This window comes from Schistocerca gregaria, chromosome 4, assembly GCF_023897955.1.
Source record: "Schistocerca gregaria isolate iqSchGreg1 chromosome 4, iqSchGreg1.2, whole genome shotgun sequence".
Classification (NCBI taxonomy): Eukaryota; Metazoa; Arthropoda; class Insecta; order Orthoptera; family Acrididae; genus Schistocerca; species Schistocerca gregaria.
The window spans coordinates 547,246,489-547,266,954 of NC_064923.1; positions in this window are offsets into that span (position 1 = coordinate 547,246,489).

The window sequence follows — 20,466 nt, forward strand, 5'->3', positions numbered from 1 at the left end:
CGCACAACTGAGACGATACCCCATAGCTCCGCAGCTTGATTAGAAGTCGCTTGTGAGGAACGGTGTCAAAAGCTTTCCGGAAATCTAGAAGTACGGAATCAACTTGAGATCCCCTGTCGATAGCGGCCATTACTTCGTGCGAATAAAGAGCTAGCTGCGTTGCACAAGAGCGATGTCTTCTGAAGCCATGCTGATTACGTGTCAATAGATCGTTCCCTTCGAGGTGATTCATAATGTTTGAATACAGTATATGCTCCAAAACCCTACTGCAAACCGACGTCAATGATATAGGTCTGTAGTTAAATGGATTACTCCTACTACCCTTCTTGAACACTGGTGCGACCTGCGCAATTTTCCAATCTGTAGGTACAGATCTATCGCTGAGCGAGCGGTTGTATATGAGTGCTAAGTAGGGAGCTATAGTATCAGCGTAATCTGAAAGGAACCTATTCGGTATACAATCTGAACCTGAAGACTTGCCCCTATCAAGCGATTTGAGTTGCTTCGCAACCCCTAAGGTATCTACTTCTATGTCAGTTTGGTAACAGAGAGAAGTATTTGTGTGTCAGTGTATGTGTGGGGGAAGGTGGACTGACAGCAATGAGTGAGTACAGATGGAACTAGTTAGCAGCAGTATTCACTGAGGTAACAGAAGTCATGGTATAGCGATATGAACATATGCAGATGACGGTAAAATCGTGTACCAAAGGTATAAAAGAACGCTGTCATTTGTACTCATGTGCTTAAAGTGAAAACTGAGTACCGATGGCATGCACTTAACAAATGAGGGCATCGGCTTTTGCGTAAGTCGATAGTGCTAACAGACAAACAACACTGTTGGAAATAACCACAGAAATCAATGTGGGACGGACGACGAACGTATCTGTTAGAACAGTGGGGTGAAATTTGGCGTTAACTGATTATGGCAGCAGACGACCGACGCGAGTGCCTTTGCTAATAGAACGAAATCGCCTGCAGCGCTACTACTGCACTCCTCATCATGTCGGTTGGATTCTACACGTCTGGAAAACTGTTGTCTGATCAAATGAGACCCGATTTCAGTTGGAAAGAGTTAACGGTAAGGTCGACTGTGGTGCAGACTCCAGGAAGCCACGAATCCGAGTTGTCAACAAGGCACTTTGCAAACTGGTGGTGGTTCCATAACGGTGTGGGCATGTGTTCATGGAATGGACTGGGTCAACTGGTCCAAATGAACCGATCTTTTACTGTAAATTCTTATTTAGAGTACGCGTAGATCATTTGCAGTCATTCATAAATTTCATATACCTAAACAACGATGGGAGTTTTGTGGATGATAATGCGCCGTGTCACCGGTCCCCAATTGTTCGAGGTTGGATTGAAAAACATTCTGGACAATTTAAGATCGGCCGACTTCAATCCCATCGAACACTTATGGACCATAATAGAACTATTTGAGATGTGGTGCTACAGACGAATGTAGGAAATTGGGTGGACTGATAAGGTAAAGAATGAAGTTCTGCGAAGAATCGGAGAGGAAAGGAATATATGGGAAACACTGACAAGGAGAAGGGACAGGATGATAGGACATCGGTTAAGAAATCGGGGGATCACTTCAATGGTACTAGAGGAAGCTTTATAGCGCAAAACTGTAGAGAAAGACAGAGAGACTGGAATACATTCAGCAACTAACTGCGGAACTAGGTCGCAGGTTCTACTCAGAGATGAAGAGGTCGACACGGGAGAGGAATTCGTTGCTGGCTGAATCAAACCAGTCAGAAGATTAATGACTCAAAAAATAAAATCGAGAGGTCAGTTCGTGGACAAAAACTTGCACCAGCAACACTTCCAAAGTTATGGACAGGTATAGAAACAGCATGACTCAATATTACTGCAGAGGACTTGTTGAGTCGGTACCACTACGCAGGGTAAAACGAGGTCCGACATGATATTAGGAGGTATCCCACGACTTCTGTCACAAAGTAGAGATAAACAGGCTTTCACTTGGTACTCACCCTCATTCTGTCAGAGGCTTTGGCAAAGAAGGTGGAGGAGCAGACAGAGGTTCAGGGCATCCTCTTGGCCTTGGGGTGGGAAAATGCCCTAAAGAATCAGCAATGATCATCAGCATGAGGATGCAGAAGACAATGGGTACCACTGCATTAAAGACACATAATGTGTATCCACAGGACATGTGCCCTCTAATTGAAAAAGTGTCATGGGATCTCTCCATTGGCAAAAGATCACGTAACATTCCGCCAGTGCGGACGGTGTTTGCTTCGTGATACATTACCCGTGTTAAAATGCACCGTTTACCAATTGCGGAAAAGGTCGATATTGTGTTGATGTATGGCTATTGTGATCAAAATGCCCAACAGGCGTGTGCTATGTATCCTGCTCGGTATCCTGGACGACATCATCCAAGTGTCCGGACCGTTCGCCGGATAGTTACGTTAATTAAGGAAACAGGAAGTGTTCAGCCACATGTGAAACGTCAACCACGACCTGCAACAAATGATGATGCCCAAGTAGGTGTTTTAGCAGCTGTCGCGACTAATCCGCACGTCAGTAACAGACAAAATGCGCGAGAATCGGGAATCTCAAAAACGTCGGTGTTGAGAATGCTACATCAACATCGATTGCACCCGTATCACATTTCTATGAACCAGGAATTGCATGGCGACGACTTTGAACATCGTGTACAGTTCTGCCACTGGGCAGAAGAGAAATTACGGGACGATGACACATTTTTTTCGCACTCGTTCTATTTAGTGACGAAGCGTCATTCACCAACAGCAGCAACGTAAACCGGTATAATATGCACTATTGGGCGACGGAAAATCCACGATAGCTGCGACAGGTGGAACATCAGCGACCTTGGCGGGTGTATGGTGCGACATTATGGGAGGAAGGATAATTGGTCCCCATCTAAGTGGTGCAACGTATGCTGATTTCCTACGTAATTTCCTACCGACGTTATTACAAGATGTTTCACTGCATGACAGAATGGCGATATTGTTGCAACCTGATGGGATGTCCGTCACATAGCTTGCGTGCGGTTGAAGCGGCATTGAATAGCATATTTCATGACAGGTGGATTGGTCGTCGAAGCACCATACCATGGCCCGCACGTTCACCGGATGTGACGTCCCCGGATTTCTTTCTGTGGGGAAAGTTGATGAATATTTGCTATCCTGATCCACTGACAACGCCTGACAACATGAGTTAGCGGATTGTCATTTCATATGCGAACATTACGGAAAGCGAACTACTTACTGTTGAGAGGAATGTCGTTACACGTATTGCCAAATGTAGCTTTTTCGTTTGACGCTTATTTCGTGAGATATTTGGCCCGGTCACGATCAATGGATCACCTCCTATAGTGTCTGTACAAGGGAGATATATTTGAGGGCTATATTATGGAAATGGAAGAAGACATAGAAGAAGATGAGAAGAGAGATATGATACTTCGTGAAGGCTTTGACAAAGCACTGAAAGACCTCAGTCGAAATAAAGCCTTGGGAATAGACAGCATTTTGTTAGAGCTACTGATAGCCTTGGTAGAGCCAGCTATGACAAAAACTCTTCCATCTGATCAGCAAGATGTGGTAGACAGACTTCAAGAAGAATATAATAATTCCAATTCCAAATAAAGCAGGTGTTGACAGAGAGATGTGGAAATTACCGACCTATCGGTTTAACAAGTCACGGATGCAGAATATTAACACAAATTCTTTACAGAAGAATGGGAAAACTGGTAGAAGCGGACCTCGGGGAAGATCAGTTTGAATTTGAGAGAATGTAGGAACACGCGAGGTACCTTACAATTTCTCATAGAAGATAGGATAGGGAAAGACAAACCTATGTTTATAACATTTGCATACTTAGAGAAAGCTTTTGACAATGTTGACTGGAATACTCTCCCCAAATTCTAAAGGTGGCAGGGGTAAAATACAGACAACGAAAGGCTATTTTCAATTTGACCAGAAACCAGATGGTAGCTATAAGAGTCGAGGGGTACGAAAGAGATGCAGTGGTTAAGAAGGGAGTGGGGCAGGGTTGTAGCCTATTCCTTGTGTTATTCAATCTGTATAGTGAGCAAGCAGTAAAGAAGACTAAAGGGAGAAGAAATAAATACTTTGAGGTTTGTCAGTGATCGTAATTCTGTCAGAGACAGCAAAGAACCTGGAAGAGCAGTTGAAGGGAATGGACAGTGTCTTGACAGGAGTATATAAAAAGAACATAAACAAAAGCAAAACGAGGACAATAGAATGTAATCGAATTAAACCAGGTGATGCTGAGGGAATTTGATTAGGAAATGAGAAACTTAAAATAGTAAACGCGTTTTGATATTTCGAAACCAAAATAACTGATGATGGTCGAAGTTCAGAGGACATAAAATGCAGACTAGCAATGGCAAGAAAAGCGTTTCTGAAGAAGAGAAATTAGTTAACGTCGAGTACAGATTTAAGTGTCAGGAAGTGCTTTTTGAAAGTATTTGTTGGAGTGTAGCCATGTACGGAAGTGAAACATGGACGATAAACGGTTTAGACAAGAAGAGAACAGAAGCTTTTGAAATGCGGTGCTATTGCAACATGCTTAAGATTAGATGGGTAGATCAAGTCGCTAATAAGAAGGTACTGAATAGAACTGGGAAGAAGAGAACTTTGTATTATAACCTGACTAAAAGAAGGGATCATTTGGTGGTACACATTATGAGGCATCAATTGATCACCAATTTAGTACTGGAGAGAAGAGTGGGGGGTGAAAATCGTAGAGGGAAACCAAGAAATGAATACAGTAAGCAATTTCGGAGTGATGTAGGTTGCAGTAGTTATTCTGAAATGAAGAGGCTTGCACAGGATACAATAGCATGGAGAGCTGCATCAAACCAGTCTTTGGACTGAAGACCATAACTACAGGAATGTCATTAGCGAATCTTATCACTGATATCCGTTCACTCTGAATAGCTGATTATGTGTACAAAGCCCTCATTAACTAACAAGCTGGATTTCGACCAGGAAAATCATACTGTGGCCAAATCCTTAATCTCACACAGTACATCGAAGAGGGCTATCAGAGAGGAGAAGTAACTGGGATCGCATTCCTGGATCTCAGTGCTGCATATGACACAGTTAACCATAAGTTGCTTACCCAGAAAGTGTATAATGTCACTAAGGACTACACCCTTTCAATGTTCATGAAATGCATGCTACAGAACAGACGCTACTATGTAACCTTACAATCTAAAAACAGCCGATGGAAGACAAAGAAAAATGGACTTGCACAGGGTAGTGTCTTGGCTCCAATATTATTTAACATCTATACCAATGATCTTCCCTTCAGCCACCAGACACGAATGTTCATATACGCTGATGATGCAGCAGTGGCCACACAGGATAAAACCTTTGAACAAGTGGAGGAAAATCTCACAGGAGCCTTAACAGAACTTGCTACCTATTACGACGGCAATAATCTCAAACCAAACCCTAGTAAATCTCAAGTATCCGCCTTCCATCTTAGGAACAAACAAGCCAAACGGAAACTCCGAGTCACGTGGCAAGGGGAAAAGCTGAAACATACAAACAGCCCAAAATACCTGGGAGTAACATTGGACAGAGCACTTACTTTTAAGCTGCACTGTCACAACACTAAAAAACGGGTTTGTGCCAGGAACAACATATTGCGGAAGCTAACAGGTTCATCGTGGGGAGCTCAACCACATGTTTTGCGCACCACGGTCTGGTGCTGAGTATCTCAGCAGCGGAATTTGCGGCGCCAGTTTGGAGGAACTCTACTCACACAAAGCAAGTTGACGTCGCCTTAATCGAAACTGTACGTATTGCCACAGGATGCCTCAAACCAACTCCCACAGACATCATTTATCCCATTATAGGCATAGCACCACCCACTATCCGCAGACAAGTAGCCGCCGAGATCGAAAGATTAAAACAAATGAATGATCCTCGACACCCGTTGCATATGCACCGAAAACAATATGTCCGGCTGAAATCCCGCAGGAGTTTCATTGAAACTACTGAAGAGCTTGCCACCAAGCCCGTCGCAAGGCGGCTATCTCTTTGGGAAGAAATGGTGCCACACTCCACAATGGAACTACTTGAGGAAGGATCTGCAGGATTTCAACTACCTTTTACAACTTGGAGGTCATTAAACCGGCTGCGTACTGGAGTAACTGCAAATCAAACCTATTTGAATAGGGTTACAGTGATAGCGATAGGTGTGAATGAGGAGCAATACAGGACTTGGACCACCTACTGATTTGCCCAGATATGTCTATAACATTCACTAAAGATGATATTTTGAAAGTCAATGACAAAGCAAACTTCGTTGCTAATTACTGGGAAGGGAAGATATAATTGGTGCATCCGGATACGGAAGAAGAAGAACTCTGAATTTTAATTCCATTCGTGAACCTTTCTTTTATTTCCGCCTTTGTTTCTTCGATATATAGATTGAACAGTAGAAGCAAAATACGGCATCCCTGTCTTACATCCTTTTTAACACGAGCACTTCGTTCCTGTCTTCCATTCTTATTGTTTCCTCTTGGAAATGTATATTACTTGTATTTTTTATAGATTAATCCTATTTATAATTTGCAAAATGTAGCACCATTTGATATTGTCGGGGACTTTTCCAGGATCGACAAAACGAACGTGTCGTGTTTTGATTTTTCTCAAGACTTGCTTTCACTATCAAACGCATCGTCAGAACTGCCCTCTTGTGCCTTTGTCACTCTAAGTGTGGCTAGATTTAATAATTTTCGGGAACTTTTGAATACCACTGAGCCTTGTGGCTCAGTCAGCGATGTTCCCACCGCCTGTATGGGTCATCTTTCCGGAGCTGTGCGCAGAGCGAGCGGTGGCGCCTACTAGCGGGCCGTTCAGGGAGGGAGCGGTAAGTTCCAGCAAGTAGGGTGGAATTTTGCTTTGGGACGCCTAGCAGTAACGTCGTTTGCCAAGTTTGGCGGACAGTACAGGTGCCGGGCGTGGCAGCAGGAAGAGCACACCTAAAAGGGGCTGTTTAGCCGGGTGATGGCGCCGTAGGAAATGTCGCAGGCGTGGAAGCCGTCACGTTACTGGGAAGCCGTCGGTGTATTTCGGTTGCTATATGTCTCCTGGCACCGGGATCTGAGGCGGCTAGCATCGTCGAACAAGAACAAGAGGTCTGTTGTAGATACCCACTAATTCTGGGATATTTCGTGCCTATTCGTTACCGTTGCTGCTCCCGTTTGGGGGTTCATGCCGAGTCTGTATTGGAAACAGCTGAGAGCGAGCGATCACTTCTGGGCGTAGTTTGTTGAAGCCCACGAGGTTGCATGGTCACATGAAATTTTGCATTTTATATCCTACGTTGTAGGGTGCCTGCCATTTAAGTAACGCAGTTGTGTGCCATGGTATCTGATTTGTTGTTGCCTATACTCTGAATTACTACATTTTCTCATTAAATTTGAGTAAATTGTTCTTCATGTTGCTCATATTTTCTGAGTAAATAACTTTTAAGTCATTTCACTAAATGTGTAATGCCGTGGTTTCTGAATGTTTAAATTTGGAGTGAAAGGCTATTTACAATTTGTACACAAACCAGATGGCAGTTATAAGAGTCGAGGGACATGAAAGAGAAGCAGTGGTAGCGAAGGGAGTGCGACAGGGTTGTTGCCTCTCCCCGATGTTATTCGATCTGTGTAAAGAAAAATTTGGAGTAGGAATTAAAATCCACGGAGAAGAAATAAAAACCTTGAGAGAGCAAAGGACCTGGAAGAGCAACTGAACAGAATGGACATGGTCTTGAAAGGAGGATATAAGATGAACATAAACAAAAGCAAAACGAGAATAATGGAATGTAGTCGAATTAAATCGCATGATGCTGCGGGAATTAGATTAGGAAATGAGACGTTTAAAGTAGTAAATGAGTTTTGGTATTTGGGGAGCAAAATATCGATGATGGTCGAAGTAGAGAGGATACAAAATGTAGACTGGCAATGGCAAGGAAAGCATTTCTGTAGAAGAGAAATTTGTTAACATCGAGTATAGATTTAAGTGTCAGGAAGTCGTTTCTGAAAGTATTTGCATGGAGTGTAGCCATGTATGGAAGTGAAACGTGGACGATAAATAGTTTGGGCAAGAAGAGAATAGAAGCTTTCGAAATGTGGTGCTACAGAAGAATGCTGAAAATTAAATGGGTAGATCAGGTAACTAATGAGGAGGTATTGAACAGTATTGGAGAGAAGATAAATTTGTGGCACAACTTGACTAGAAGAAGGGATCGGTTGGTAGGGGATATTCTGAGGCATGAAAGGATCACCAATTTAGTACTGGGGGGGCAGCATGGAGGGTAAAAATCGCACCGGGAGACCAAGAGATGAACACAGAGAACAGATTCAGAAGGGCGTAGGTTGCAGTAGGTACTGGGAGATGAAGAACCTTGCACAGGATAGAGGAGCATGGAGAGCTGCATCAAACCAGTCTGCGGATTGAAGACCACAATAACAACAAATTTTGAAGTAACTTGCTCTCATCTAAATGTAAATTTAAAGATGTGTGGTAATTTTTAAAAATGTCTTGATGGTTTTATTTGATATTTGTCTTGTTCAAATGTGCCAAATAAATGTTCAGTGAAACTGTAGATGGTGATTGTCTGATGTGGCACTTAGTCCAGTCCTATAACCCCACAGCCTATAGTTCTGAGCTTGTGTCGTTGTGTAAAAGGTTGAATTCCGTGCTGTGCTGACACATCAGCCACCTCGAGCTGTAACTGGGTAGAACCCAAGTGGGTTACTGAAGCCAAGGACAATATCATTAAATGTTCGACAGAAGAACTCAAGAAAATCAGAATTCCCTGGTGCCGTAAAGTCCACCTCCGTAACGCTGTGGGCAGAGAGGCTGAGTGTTACGAGCAGGCCTGGGTTCGATTCCTGGTAGTGTCAGGTGGGACGACTGGTACGGCGTGCACTCAACCCCTTCAGACCGATCAAGAAGCTCCTTTAGTGATAAGTGTCGGTTCCACGGTCAAGAAAGGCGACTATGTCCGACACCTCTCCTTAATGAAGTTGGTAGAGTACGACACGGTAGTTAGTCAGTCCCGACTGGCTTCAAACTTTTCTTGCCTTGGCACTACTACTAAGAAGTTTCCTAAGTTCTTCCTGTGAGTATTAGCAAAGTGTCTGGTAGTGTGAGAGGGTAGTGTGCTGGGTAAGCAAAACACAGCAGTCGTCCGGCGCCACGTGAGCGGGCAGCAGCAGGTGTGGTCGCGTCGTGTCGCGTGTCTGACGTGAGCGGCGCGCCCCACCTCTCGTGGCCTGGGTAAATGGCCCGTACCCGCCGATCATGGCCTACCGCAACGCCTCGTCGCGCCGCCGTATCTGTTTACGCTCCAAAGTTGGTGTCATCAATGGCAGCCGCTGAGTGGGGCTGGTGGGAGGGCGGGTGCGGCTGACCGCGTCACACTTGGCCGCAACTTGGTTTACGGCCGCCCCCGCCCCCGCCCCCGCCCCCGCCTCCGACGCCCCGTGGCCGGCGCCCCGCCGCCTCCACACGCAACAGTCCCTGGCGGCCGGCCGCAACGTTCACAGCAGGCGCCGGGCAGCTTGTATCGCCGTTTCTCTCCCGTTTGCACCACAAATCACCAACGGATACATTCATGACGTCTTGCCAACTACTTTCGTTGTCGAGTAATCAGCATGAAACGGAACTACCACGGGTTCACTGTTACCAGTCACCAATTATTTTATTTTATTTCCACTATGCGTTTCAGAGTAATTAAAACTCAACCATAAGCGTTGCTTATACACTATTGGCCATTAAAATTGGTACACCAAGTAGAAATCCAGATGATAAATGGGTATTCATTGGACAAATATACTGGAACTGACATGTGATTATATTTTCACGCAATTTGGGTGCATAGATCCTGAGAAATCAGTACCGAGAACAACCAACTCTGGCCGTAATAACGGCCTTGATACGCCTGGACATTCAGTCAAACAGAGCTTGGGTGGTGTGTACAGGTATAGTTCCCCGTGCAGCTTCAACACGATACCATAGTTCAACAAGAGAAGTGACTGGCGTATTGTGACGAGTCAGTTGCTCAGCCACCATTGACGAGATGTTTTCAACTGGTGAGAGATCTGGAGAATGTGCTGGCCAGGGCAGCAGTCGAACATTTTCTGTATCCAGAAAGGCCCGTACACGACCTGCAACATGCGGTCGTGCATTATGCTGCTAAAATGTAGGGTTTCGCGGGGATAGAATGAAGGGTAGAGCCACGGGTCGTAACACCTCTGAAATGTAACGTCCACTGTTCAAAGGGCCGTCAATGCGAACAAGAGGTGACCGAGACGTGTAACCATTGGCACCCCATACCATCACCTCGGGTGATACGCCAGTATGCCGATGACCAATGCACGCTTCCAATGTGCATTCAAAGCGATGTCGCCAAACACGGATGCGACCATACGGTCCTGTAAACAGAACCTGGATTCATCCGAAGAAAATGACGTTTTGACATTCACGCACACAGGTTCGTCGTTCAGTACACCATCGCATCTGTGATGCAGCGTCAAGGGTAACTGCAGCCATTGTCTCCGAGCTGATAGTCCATGCTGCTACAAACGTCGTCGAACTGTTCGTGCAGATGGTTGTTGTCTAGCAAATGTCCCCATGTGTTGACTCAGGGATCGAGACGTGGCTGCACGATCTGTTACAGCTATGTGGATAAGATGCCTGCCATCTCGAGTGCTAGTGATACAGAGGCCGTTGGGATCCGGCACGGCGTTCCGTATTATCCTCCTGAACCCACCGATTCCATATTCTGCTAACAGTCATTGGATCTCGACCAACGCCAGGTGCAATGTCGCGATACGATAAACGGCAATCGCGATGGGCTACAATCCGACCTTTATCAAAGTCGGAAACGTGATGGTATGCATTTATCCTCCTTACACGAGGCATCACATCAACGTTTCACCAGGCAACGCCGGTCAACCGCTGTTTGTGTATGAGAAATCGGTTGGAAACTTTCCTCGTGTCAGCACGCTGTAGGTGTCGCTACCGGCGCCAATCTTGTGTAAATGCTCTGAAAAGCTAATCATTTGCATGTCGCAGCATCTTCTTCCTGTCGGTTAAATTTCGCGTCTGTAGCACGTCATCTTCGTGGTGTAACAATTTTAGTGGCCAGTAGTGTAGTTACTGGGTGTTCATGACAACCCCAGTAATGTATTACTGGCTGAACGGAGCGAACACCGAAAAAACTGCGTCGAATATACCTCTGCAAGAAATTCCCCATGCAGCATTGTACTTCGACGAATACGAACTCGATAACGAAAACATCCGGAAATGAACCGTCCTACTGCGTGTGCGGAAGGTATTGGATAAAAAAGCAGCTTTTAACCGTCGTGGCTCAGTATATGGAAATGCTGACATGAAGTCACCTGGTGCGGGAAAGTCTTCTTCTATCGCTCTACAACAGGGTGTACGGAACGTCGACTCTGCAGATTGATGTCAGGACCAGTTTAACGTGTCAGAACCAGGGAACAACAAAAGGAACTGCAACACAATTCCTGCTTCACTATCACGGCGTGTGTGTGTGGTGTATACAGATGGCTTCAAGTCTGGCGAGGGGCTGGTAGTGCTTACTGGGTACCCCAAAGCAAACAACAAGGCCTGTACAAGCTGCTCCACTACTCCTGCTGCTGAGCTGACTGCCATTTTGGAAGCTCTCCTATTCGCGCGGACGTCCACATCAGACACAACAGTCATCATCACTGGAATTATGTCAGCCCTACAACTGATCAGAAACCATCTTGATATTTGTATCGACACAGCATCTGCATCAATTGTCGACGTTGTGTTTCAGGTGCAGAGGTACTGTAAAATGTATGTGAAATCATAAGGGACTTAACTGCTAAGGTCATCAGTCCCTAAGCTTACACACTACTTAACCTAAATTGTCCTGAAGACAAACACACACACCCATGCCCGAGGGAGGACTCGAACCTCCGCCGGGACCAGCCGCACAGTCCATGACTGCAGCTCCCTACACTGCTCGGCTAATCCCGCGCGGCTGCAGAGGTACTGTCGCAACATTGTTATGGTATGGATGAAAGGCCACTCTGGGATACATGGAAATGAACAAGTAGATGCCCTAGCTTAGCAAGCGTCTCTGCATTGAGCTATTATGTGAGATGAGCTTCCTCTCACAGATATGATACCCATGCTCAGAAAGCGGTTGTCCTCGGATTCGCAAGAGAAACGGTCGCGGACATCTAAAATCAAAAGCAGTCACTATGCACAAGTTAATCTCACGATTCCAAGAGTACCATCGTTTAATAAGGCACAAACATCAATACTTCATGACTATTGTAGAACGGTTGACATTTAATCACTGGAAGTTCAACAAACGCCTCTACCTATGCTCCACACCTCTATGTGTCTGCGAAGAGGAAGACGATCCAAACCATTTATTTATACGATGTGTTCGGAACACTTATTACATAAACGTCCTTGGAAGTAAAATGGTTCAAATGGCTCTGAGCACTATGGGACTTAACATCTGAGGTCATTAGCCCCGTAGAACTTAGAAATACTTAAAGCTAACTAACCTAAGGACATCACACACATCCATGCCCGAGACAGGATTCGAACCTGTGACCGTAGCAGTCGCGCAGTTCCAGCCACCAGCGGCCGGCCCTTGTAAGAAATCTTCGAGCTCTTAGTCATCAGTTCCAAAGCAACCTCCAAACTTCGTTAGTATTCAACGACATTTGTACATATAAGCTACTATATGAGTTCGTCAACAGTGCCAACATCAAGATATAGCTCCACCTTGTTAGTATCCAACGATTGCAAAATACGAGCTATTATAAGAATTCGTCAACAGTGCCAACATTAGCTAAGATGTAGCTTCCAGCGCTGCTAATTTAACGTTCCAGGTACTCACAATGCCAGGGCAAAAGTATGTAGAATATGGAACGCTTAGCCTCTAAGTGTATATCATTATCTACCTCCTACGTGTACATGTCTGCATACTGGTGTATCTATACGTGTGGCTGCTAAACACAACTCTAGTTCTTGTACGCTCTTCTCCTGTTCTGTTTATATGGTACTGATAGACCTGTAGAAATATTCAATTCTCTCTCCGCAGCTTTTGAAACATTTCTCACAGGACATACGAAGAACATTTTATTGTTAATTTCGGTATATAGTCATTTATGTTGACTGAACTGGAAACATCTCAAATGTGTACCGACGGCGAGGTATCATTTCTTATTGTGTTACCAGTAGTGTTTTTATAGTACAATACCAGTGTGTATCCTGTGTTCCATTTTCGTTTTGATTAGTCGTTTTGTACACGCTGATTGTAAATATTGTTTTATGTGGAATTAGTCTTTATTAAATCCTTTGTTACTTTGTATCAGGGTACGACTTAAATAATGTCCACCATGAATTTTCAGAACAATTGTAAGATAACATTTCCTGTGATTACCTGGCTGAATGGTCACGTTCCGAAAGTTAAGTAATTAAAAAAAAGGCCCCCGTCAATAGAAGGATTTACTTTGATTATCATTAGGTAGATTTACGTGGATTAATAGCGGTACATGTGTTGTGTTATGGCTCTGGACTAGCCTTTGGCACTGCCTCCACTGGCCAGAAAGCTCTCTGAGCAGACGAAAGGAAAGGATCCTGTCACAACTGGAGAGACAGAGATTGCCCCACAGTTGTGATATAATACATACATATCGCACTATTGTGCATTAATCCACCTGATGATGAAGGCATAAACATGTAAAACACGTCTTGGAAATAAAAATAAACTGTACTTGTAACAGTAAAGTTGCCTCAATCGGTAGTATATGTTAGTAGATGTCTAACTGTGGGTATGTCTTTTGCACCGACTACCCCTTTCCAGAGAGGAAGTACCAAAATACTTATGTAGTGAAATTAATACATATTAATAAAATGTTCCGGGCTATATGCTGTGGTCGAATGGATTTCTCCTTAAAATTTGACGTTTCGTTCCCATCTGTGGAGGACATTTTCAAGGAGGGTCGTAGCTTTTTTGCATGTCCGATTCACACCGTGCCCGCTTCTCAGTCGCTTGAAAATGTCCTCCGCAAATGGAGACGAAACGTCAGGTTTTAGAGTGAAAACCATTCGACCACGATGTAATGACCCGGAATATTTTATTAATTGTGACATTTCCGGCCACGAAGGCTTACATATTACAGTGAAATTAATGTTTGCCGGCACGGATTGTAGTTTCTAAATAGAGTGCAGTGTAGATAACATCATCTAATGATACGACCAGGCTCGGACGAAGCAAGCCCTATTTAGATCTAAAATACGCAGAGTGGTGTAACAGTCATCCGCATTTGGTGCCGATGACAGCTGCAATAACCTTGTGTATGTCTATGTTTAAAGGTGACTTACTTCAGTTGGAATAGGTCATATTAATAAATTACGCTCTATACATAAACGTACAAAATCGATGTTTGTCCTATCGCCATTATTCTACCTTTCTGTTAATTAGTTTAATTTCATTGTAGACATACTTGCCTGCACCGTTCTTCCTTAGAGTTCGAAGACTTATTTTATACCTGGCACATAAGGGACGTCGGCGCAGTAACTACGGTGCAATTAGTAACTGCAACATTCTTATGTGCATTCGACCATTCAGTTGTGAGCAGGCTGTGTCGAGTAGTGGTTGTGCGACCATAGTGTGTCAAGATTCACCTTAGACGGTGAATGGACATAATGGAAGGAGGGGAACTATGGCCAAAGTTTATATGAAATATGTGGAGAAGTAAGTGCCGAGTAAATGGATCAAGGCAGGGAAAGACCCTCCGTGGTTTAATAAAAAAAAAATCGGGAAATGCTGAGGAAGCAAAGACTGTTGCTCTCTCGGTTCAAAAAAAGAAAGGATGACAGACAAAGGTTAGTAGTAATTCGTACGTCTGAAAAAGATCGATGAGCGAAACTTACCACTACCGTCATAGCTTAGCAGAAGAGCTTGTTGAGAACCCGAGAAAATTGTGATCCTATGCAAAATCGCTCAGCTATCAAAGGCTTCTGTCCACCTACTCGTTGGCCAGTCTGATGTGACAACAGGAGACAGCGGAAGAAAGAGCGGAGCTTTTAAATTTAGCGCCTAGAAAACATTCACGCAGGAGGATCGTACAAACATACCGTCGTTTGACTGTCGCACGGACTCCCATGAGGACGAAATAGTAATAGGCATCCCTGGCGTAGATAAGCAACTCAAAGAGTTGAAAGCAAATAACCGCCAGCTCCGGATGGAATCCCAGTTCTGTTTTACAGAGAGTACCCTCCCGTATTGGCCCCTCACTTACTTTGCATTTACCGCAAATCTCTCGTCCAGCGCAAAGTTCCAAGCGACTGGGAAGAAATGCAGGTGACTTCTGTATATAAGAAGGATGAAAGAGTGGACCCGCAAAACTACAGACCAATATCCTTTACATCGGTCTGGTGCAGATTTCTTGAAAACAGATTTGGAAAGAGCAGCTTGCCCCTTTCTAGCACGGTAACCGGCGAACCATAAATGAAGGGCCACAGACAGATTTCATATCCGTTGATTTTCGGAAAGCGTTTGACATGGTGTCTCACTGCAGACTGTTACCGAAGGTACGAGTATACGGAATAGGTTCCCTGAAATGTTAGTGGCTGGAAGGCTTCTTAAGTAATATAACCCAGTACGTTGTTCTCGACGGCGAGTTTTTATCAGACACAAGAGATCGTCGGGAGAGCACCAGGGCAATGTGCTAGGACTGCTGTTATTTTCTGTGTACGTACATGATCTGGCGGACAAGGTGGACAGCAATCTGCGGCCGTTTGCTGATGAATACGTATGTGGTACATGAACGGTGACTAGGAGAATGCAAGATGACAGCCAAAATTTCCAGTTGGTGTGTTGAGTGGCAGATTGCTTTAAATGTATAAAAATATAAGTTAATGCAGGGTAGTACAAAAACAATCCCGTAATGTTTGAATACAATATTAGTAGTAGCCTGCTTGACACAGTCACGTCTATTAAGCATTTGGGCATAATGTTGCTTAGCGGTATGAAATGGACGAGCACATAAGGTTAGTAGTAGGGAAGGCGAATGGTCGACGTCACTTTACGGGGAGAATTTAAGGAAAGTGCGGTTCAACTATAGGAGAGACCGAATATGAAGCGCAATCCATTCTTGGGTACTGCTCGAGTGTTTGGGTTCCTTATTAGCTCGGTTTAAAAGAAGACATCGAAGCATTTCAAAGGCGGCCTGTAGATTTGTTACCAGTAGTGTAGATCAACACGCGAGTATTACAGATGTGCTTCGTGAACTCAAATTGGCAGCCCTGGAGGGAAGACGACATTCTTTTCGTGAAATGTTATTGAAAAAATTTAGAGAACTGGCATTTGAAGTTAACTGCACAGAACGATTCTACTGCAGCCAAGAGACATCCATAAATTACATCATACGAATATCATGACTTTTAACCCCCTCCCACCCCCATCATCGTTTAGCAAACAAAGAGCTTCCCTAGGAAGTCTAGATGCAATTCACTGAGGAAGAACCTTCATGATGGCAAAATCTCCTGTTGCTTCTTACGTGATTGCATGCGTTGGTGACTGCCTTCGTGTGATGAAAAATATGGAGTACAGACGCCACACGATCGTTTAAATCAGTAGACACGGAGATAATAACCATCATACGGAACTTGCTTGAACATGATGGTGCTTGGAAATCCCAAGAGAGCTGTAGTAATAGCGAAGCAAATTTGCCTTCGGCGTCTTCATTTACTACTGGGACATCAACGTCTGAAGACTATGTAATCAAAACAGTTGGTGGTAAAAACCCTTTCGTAATAATCGCCACAGGCTAGATAGTCGCACAAGTAACAGGTGACAAACTCTCAGTTTACAGTTTGTTAAAAATATTGTGATTCACGTTCACGATTTGCATACCAAGTAGCATCATTTTTCAATGTACTATCCTGTACGATAGCCGTTATTCGGCTACCACAGAATAGCGTTAACGACCAACTGGCTCAAAATATTAGCTAACACGATGCCTGCACTCCCAAAGCTCCATTTTTCTAGCTTCTAATCAGTAGTCTGCTTACTGCTATCAAGATATGAACCGAAATCGTCATGTTTTAATACAACACCAGTACGGTCGCGACTAAGAGGTACCACTCGTCGCTCCTCACTGCTAAAACACTTTCTCCTTGAACATTTATGGTAATGTAATTGGCGTCCAAGTCAAATCCTTAAAATGTTGTACAGCTGATACTATAAAACTTCCTGGCAGATTAAAACTGTGTGCTGGGCCGAGACCCCAGCTCGGGACCTTTGCCTTTCGCGGGCAAGTGCTCTACCAACTGAGCTACCCAAGCACGACTCACGCCCTCTCCTTAAAGCTTTACTTCTGCCAGTAGAGCACTTGCCCGCGAAAGGCAAAGGTCCCGAGTTCGGGTCTCGCTCCGGCACACAGTTTTAATCTACCAGGAAGTTTCATACAAGCGCACACTCCTCTGCAGAGTGAAAATCTCATTCAGCTGATACTATAGGTCGCTCGTACCTTAGATTTTCGTCAGAACTACCACCGCAAGTAAAAATATACATTAGTTTTCCAAAATCTTCTCGAGTTCTCATTAACATTTCGAAAGCAGATAATTAAGAACGTCTAAGAACTCCTGTGGCTTGAATCTCTGAGTTACAGGAAGAATGTCTTTCATTACGAATCGCCGTGGATGTAGGGTCAGAGAATGTCACAGGTTCAGGTTTACTTTCACCATCTTCCTTTATTACAGTAACCGCACAAACAGAGGAAATACGTTTATGTTTTCCAGCATCCACGAAATCATGATCCGATAATTTTACATGGTAGTCAATGTGCATCATTATTGGTATTTGAGCGTTTGTTACACCTAATGGCACACGTGCTTTGTCGTCCGTCGATTAAAAGAATACTTGACCAGGCCCCAAAAGCTAAAGATTCAAGTATTCTTATCGTAATTGTACAGAATTTGCCATCTTTATGTTTTATATGTAGCGTGGAGTCTGGCTTACAAAGAAATAGTTACCACGTCTGGGTGACCATCCTGACTTCAGAGACCATCGTTGCTGTAAAAGCGCCATGCTCGCTTATCCCTGTCTCATTACTGACACTCTCGAAAAGATCGCGTCTGTTTGGTCAGGAAGCTAAAATATTTCTTTTCTAGAGTGATTTTAGGACTAGTTGTTCCAGGGACCCTGGTGTTGGATACCCTACTTATAACCATAAGTCTATCGGAATTGAACTATCGGGTTCAAGCCTCATAAGACAGCCCACAATAGCACGTTATTAAAGAGCTCCACCTTCTGCACCATGACAGAATAGAAAACATGGCTGTTCATTTACATGCTTAATTGACTGACAGTTTTAAATCTACAAGAATTGAGCTTCCAGTTACGAGTCACATGGGAAGAACTACAGTAGGACGTTATTGGAAACCTCTAATTTTTAAATCGTTACCGAATAGACAACTACATTCGCAAAGTTGCATATTCATTTCCCAGAGTCACTTGCGAATTCAGTGCAGGAGAACAACAACCGATGACATCCGTACTACCCAGAACCTCGTCCGCAGTGTGCCAAGTACAGATTAAACCACTGACTGCCACATAATCTCGTCGTCCGTCACATGGAAAGGGGCAGGGATTAGGATTGAAACAGGAATGGCACCACTAAACGCATGGAACACGCAAAAAGCTCGACCCAAGAAGCGAGGGAGATTTTATTTTTAACTGTCTGTCTAGGCAAATTTTCACCTTATTTTTTGCAAATGCTGGGGTGGTTCCCATTTCTGCTTTAGAAAACACAGTACCAAACTGTTGAAATACGATAAGACACAGAACAAAGATTATGCAACTCATAAGCAAATGGGAGTTTTCCTGCGTCCGTGCTGGAGAAGTGGTAGCATTGGTTAAAATTCTTATGGCTACCATTGGTGGCCCATAGTCATAGGCTATTATCCCGCTCTGATGCAGAAGGAGCGTTTTTGACTAATCTCCTGTGGATACTATTGCTGGCACATCGTCACTGGATGGAAAGGCACTATTTCACGCTTAAGCTGGAGAAGGGTCTTTGGCTGAAATTCCTCCTACTGCTATTGGTTAGTCCTCATCATTGGCTAGATTCGAAACGTCCAGAGCAAGAGAGGGGGAATGTTAACCCAAAATATTATTGTCCGCCGAGGTGACTTGCAGCGCGTTGTTTACAAGTATGTCGCTCGCACGCCGCGGTCGCGTATTCACTTCCTTGACGGCGGGGAGCCACGATGCTGGAAACCGATAGCCGTCCTCCGTATTGAAATTAGGTGCATTCTTGGAAATTTCAACCGCTTCTCGGAACTTTCTTCTATAAACGTTTGTTTCCTTAGCCAGCACACGTACGTTATTAAAATAGATGTCAGAGCCACAGTTCTCATGATGTTCCGCTACTGCCGATTGGCCGGCCAGGGTGGCCGAGCTGTCCTAGGCGCTACAGTCTGGAACCGCGCGACCGCTACGGTCGCAGGTTCGAATCCTGCCTTGGTCATGGGTGTGTGTGATGTCCTTAGGTTAGTTAGGCTTAAGTAGTTCTAAGCTCTGGAGGACTGATGACCTCAGAAGATAAGTCCCATAGTGCTCAGAGCCATTTGAACTATACTGCCGATTTTGCACTTTGTTTCAGCCGCACATCGTAAATAATGATGTCACATCGAAGTTAACAAGAATGTCACCTGCAGATATCTTCAGTGTGCGTATAATTTCTAAAAAATGTTTCTAATCTTTGACAAAAGTAATTGTTTTACCAACTAGACGACTCAGTTTACCAGATAAATGACTTGCTAAAAAGTAAGTCGGAGATTTAATCCCACTGACGATAGGCCTCAAAGGAACCTATTCTTTATGTATTTTGGGTACTAACGTCCCAGTATCAGATACAACGGAGATCATAAAGGAGAATGTTGCTCCAGATGTTTGTGACTTAATTGAATTATGTCTTCGTTCGAGCTATTTTAAATAAAATGGTGAATTCTATGAACAGGCTGACGGCCCTGCTACGGGCTCAGCCATTTCGCCAGTTGCAGCTGACATTTTTATGGAACATTCTGAGCAACAAGCATTAAGTAGCGCTCCTTTGAAGCCTGCATGCTGGCTCCGCTATGCGGATGGTACATTTGTTATATGACCACACAGCGAAGAAGAACTTCATGGGTAGCACAATTTCTGAAATGGAATTCACCCCAGAATCAAATTTACCTTGGGGGTTGAGAGTGAGCTCGGTCTCCCGTTCCTTGATGTGTTGCTATTAGAAGATCTGATAACACTGTAGGTCACAGGGTGTATAGGAAGCCGACTAACACAATCAGGTATTAAGATGCCACTTCGCACCACCACCACCCAGCCCAGAAGCAAGCAGTACTCAACACTCTGTCATCACGT